The following is a 4,851-nucleotide window of genomic DNA, read 5'->3' as shown; positions in this document are numbered from 1 at the left end:
TCTTACATGCAATGTGCATCTCTGTATCAGAACCATCAACTTCTTTGTGCTCCTCAGAGATGATGGATATATTTGTGTCCAGTATAAATGAGGTTCAAGTGGCAGTTCTATCAGTCAGGTACGACTAGCTTAATCAACAGATTGAGTCCAGACAAATGTTTATTATGGGGAGCTACACAAATGACCTGGAAAGCCAGTCAGCAATCCTGATTCATGTCCAGAGTTCTTAATCTCAAATAGAACTGTCCTTCACCTGTCACACTCAGTTTTCCAAAGGACAGGTGAAATGCCCAGACAATTGACAACTAAGCCAGTCAGGAAAAAATGTAACAAGGGTCATTTAGGTGAATAATCCATCCTGCTTTGTCTGTTACCCACTAAATGCAAGGGCCATGTTCATGGTCACATCTGCATAGCTGGTTTGGAGATTGGACAGTCAGAGTAGGTCAGTAGATACCATCACATTTTACTTAGCCAAGTATACGAGCTCGTCCTAATTTTGATAGAAACTTCTTTCCCCAAAGACATAGATTCCCCCACTTGCTATGAAGCTGGATGTCACTGGTACCATTTCCTTTGTACAAGAAGGTTATTGAGCCCTTCTCTTCTTCTTTGTCATGCCCGAGCTCAACCCCACCAAAGAGAAATACCAAGTTACGGTCCAAATGCCTTCAGCAATCTGATGCCCGGGTGTCCAGGAAAACTCAAAAGCAAATAGTTGCTTTTCAAAATCAGGCCATGTCTAGAAGACAGCTCCACAAAAAAAAGAAAAAAAAAAAAACACCTTCATAAGGTGTCTTGTATTGTGTGAACTTAAATTGGTGACATTATTTGTTACAAAGACTGCTCTTTCTTAGGTGGGTCATTAGGGCTCTTGGGTCTCCCATGTGGAAAGTTTGCCACAGCTTCTTCCAGCTAATCCTTTCGAGAGTCCTGATCAAGTTCTGTAAAAGACCAAGCAGAACAACCAGGTAAGGCATGTGCTCGGTTCAATACCCTGTGAGTTACAGTAAAGTGCTCAGTTTCTCTTTTGATGACAGAGACCCCCACCTCTGCCAGCCCCCAGAAATGACCCTTGCTTGTAATTATCTTAGGAAGATATGGGTCAGGGTAAGGTATAAAGAGTCTGGGAAACTCATAATTCAATGATTTGAATCGTTTCACTGATGTTTGGGGTGAGTAAAAGTCAGGGTGTCATATCTTACTATTGTAAGCCCCACCTCCACCTCAAAAAATCCAGGCAGGAGTCTGAATTTTAAGAGGTTAATTTACACGTGAAAAGAGCACGCCTGTGTCCTCTGACAACTCTGGAAATTCAAACTGCTCACTGAACAACAGGACTTCCTTGCTAGTTAGCCAGATCCGGATGTCAGAACATTAGACAGGGAAGCCATGAAAGATGATAAGTAACAAAGTGTTTGTGTTAACTTCGGTGAATTTTATTATCAGAGTCTATGTGTATGTCAGCTGAACGTTCCGTTTTGAATTAAGTTGTCAATCTATCTCTAAAGTGCTGGAACACTTTGCTACTAACTCAGCCATGCGTGGGTAATTCGGTTTATTTAGCCCTATGGATTTTAAATAGTGTATATCAAGGGGAAAATGTTCACTAGGTTATTTGCATTTTAATCTTTTAGAAAAAAAAACTGTTACCCCCTGGCAATGGGCAAAGAGACACTTTGTTAGTGGTGTTGTTCTTAGATCAGTCAGGGACAGAGCAGATGGCTGTCTTTTGCTCATCTTTGCTTGATGCCTGGCTTGGCGGCCAAAGCTATTTTATGCCTAGGACACATAAAAACCAAATCAAATCAAATCCAGGCAGAGCAGCGCTGAGAGGAAGAAGACCTGCATTCCACCATGCCACACAGTGTGGGAGGGAAAAGATGTCCACAGACCTGTCCTCCAGAGCATCTGCCCGTTGCCCCCTCCTGCAGTCTGGAAAGCTGCCCACAAAGTCAAGAGCACAGGAGAACTGATCCTGCCCCTCACCGGACTCTGGAGAGCTGGCCTGGACCACACGGGAGAGAAGGCTGTAGTGGGGTGTGTGGGTTGATGGTGGTGAGCTGATCAGGAGAGCCTAAGTGAGGGAGAGCTGGCCCTCCTCGGCTGTGAGGCTGTGAGATGGCCTTGTGTGTATGTGGGGGCGCGCTGGGCAGCACAGTGGAGTGGGTCCTGATGGCGAAGGCTCACTGAGCCTAACCCGGGCTGCCAGAGCAGGCACTGGTGTGGAACTACAGCCTGGAAGCAGGAGTAACTCACCCGTGACTCCATCCGTGAAGACAAGGACTTCCTCTACCTCGGCAGCCCTTCCTTTTCATGGCTCTCCTGGGAGGAGTAGATCTTAAGGCCTCTCTTCTCTATCCGTGACTGAATGTAGATGGCTCGGCTCCTGTGAAAGTCTTGTGTATTTCACCACAGCTGCTGTGAATTCACGGCTGCAATTGCCATGCCCACATGACAGCTTTTCTTTTCCCACACTCTTCCCCAGCCCTGGCTTGTGCGTTCTCTCCACCTCCTCTTTCACGTTCCCTGAGCACTGGAAGAGGTGATAATGAACGTTCTGCTGAGGCCTGAGCACTCAGCAGTCTCTTGTTCTTAGCATTGTAACCAGCCATGAATCTACACTACCCGAGATTTACTATCAGGCTTCTCTGAGCAAGGCAAGAAACACTATTGACTCATTTTTCTTGATGGATTTTCTTTTCATTGACTGGATCAACCTTTTCGGCAGATTTCTTTTTTTTTTTTTTTTTTTTTTTACAATTTATAATTTATCTTTGGATTTTACTCAGTAAAATGTTTAGATACACTAAATATCTAAAATAAAACAGCTGGATCAGGACAACTGCAAACACATTATGAACTGGTATTGATTGTTGGAGAATTTTGTAAACATAAATCAGCAAAAGAAACAATGACGAGGAAGCACAGACTGGGGTGCAGCCTCATTTGAGCCATTTGCTTTTCAAAAAAACAAGCCCCGAATATAGTCCGATAAGCAGCAATTATGAAGCAGAACATAAAGTAATTACCATCCTGAAAAACAAACCCATAAAGTCAATATTTTCCCAAGATAGTTCTGCTATTTCATATTTCTGGTTCCCGGGAAATAATTATCAGAGTGAATCTTCAGCACGTGCCAGAACCCTCCTAGAAGCTGAATTAAAGAAGTTCAAACAAAGAGACAGACAAGTAAACAAATAAGCTTCCAGATATCCATTTAATAATGGGGGATTGTTTATGTGTTAGCATAGGCTGGAACACTGGTACTTTTGTTTTTATTTTGTATGTGATGGCGTGAAGAAACTGACACTCGCTTCCTCAGAAAACTCAAGCGCCAGTGGCGCCTCAGCTACAGGTGGACGTTCATGCCCCCCCTCTTGCAACCACGCTGGAATTTTGCCTGAGTTGATCTTTCACAGTCACAGCCTCTGAACATTTGCCTGTGCACTGTCCCTGTCACGTTCTGAAAGCGTTGTCTTGCTGCAGCAGTTCACTACTTCACTTCCTTACCATCTTTCCGCTCTCTCTTCCTCAGTGACCCCGGAGCCTTGAGGGAAGGGTTCATCTCATTTCTGAGACTCTGTGAGAGACTACATTTAAGCTAGACCCACTGGCCAGCAAGTCCCCAGCCCCCCCGCCCCCTCTCTGCTTCCCTGCACTGTGGTCACCGTCACGTGCCACCACACACATTTTTATTTTTATATGGGTGCTGCAAATCAGAGCTCAGGTCCTCAAGCTCGCTTGCACAGAAATCACTTTCCCAAGAGAGTCATCTCTCGGCCCCATGCTGGGGCATTTTAAAGTGGAAATGAATGAGCCAGACATCATCTGTGATCATGTATGAATCTTGAAAACATGATGCATTATCCAAATAGATAAGATACCACAAGGGCTGATGTTATTAACCTGTCAGCTCCGCTTGCTGAAAGACAGATAACTTCCTGGAATGGGAGAGGCTGTTGTTCATGTAAGATAACAAGTCGCATTTTTTTCCTTCTTCAGTAAACAAGGTTGGTTTCCCCAACTGCACAGGTTGTGCTTTGAACACACATAGGTGGGAAATACTTAGGCAGGAAATACATCAGGTTGTACGCTTGTCCTTAATTGGCTTAATTGGATGAAGGCAGGAAGTACATAGCCTAGTAGATTTGGCCTTTATAGACGCCGGACTGAAGCAATTCAGTGCCATTTCTCTGGGAATCCTGGTTCTGGCCAGTGTCCACCTTCCTGGACAGTGTTAAATAAAGCTTGCTTTAATTGGAATATGGTGGGTTTGGTCTTTCACCTTGCAATTTTCAAGTTTAACAATAAACAGAATCTATTCCATATGATTTCATAGGTGTAAAGTCCACGCCCTGAATGGTAACAGGCAAGAGACAAGCATACACGTAATAAAGCTATGAGAAAGGCCGAGGATAGAAATACAGAGAACACTGTTGCTGAGATTACTTCTCAGACCTCACTGCACATTAAAAGGAGCTGGGGAGCTTTTAAAAACTTATTGATGTGCAGGACTCAGCCCAGAACAATTAAATTAGAATCACTTTACTCAGTGGCTTAGCTAAGACTTACAGTAAACAGACACTTAAGGTTTCATTGAGGAAATTGAGGTCATCTTTTCTCAGTATCCTGAGGTCTCTTCTTTTGCAATTATCTCTTCCCTCTCCTCAGCACTAATTTTCCTCTGCACACTAGGGTTACTCTTTCGGCATGCTCGTGTGCCTTAATATTGTAGGGCTTCAAAGAAACAATGAGCTAGAGGAGTGAAAGACAGTCACTGATATGGTGGCTTCCATCCCTGTCTGCTAACCTGTTTCTCTCTGTTCTTAGAACCATTGTTCTAGAAAT

The 4,851-nt window shown here is 44.0% G+C and overlaps 1 non-coding gene across 1 annotated transcript; it reads left to right on the top strand.

Moving 5' to 3' along the window:
- Window positions 1-1,651: 1,651 nt before the first annotated feature.
- On the top strand, window positions 1,652-1,795 carry LOC132652595 (small nucleolar RNA SNORA48). Its single transcript, XR_009590193.1, has one exon. It is a non-coding gene; the product is annotated as a small nucleolar RNA SNORA48 (small nucleolar RNA).
- The last annotated feature ends 3,056 nt before the right edge of the window (window positions 1,796-4,851 follow it).

This window comes from Meriones unguiculatus, chromosome 2, assembly GCF_030254825.1.
Source record: "Meriones unguiculatus strain TT.TT164.6M chromosome 2, Bangor_MerUng_6.1, whole genome shotgun sequence".
NCBI lineage: Eukaryota > Metazoa > Chordata > Mammalia > Rodentia > Muridae > Meriones > Meriones unguiculatus.
The sequence above is the reverse complement of the archived record's forward strand: the minus strand, read 5'-3'. Positions and strand labels throughout refer to the sequence as shown.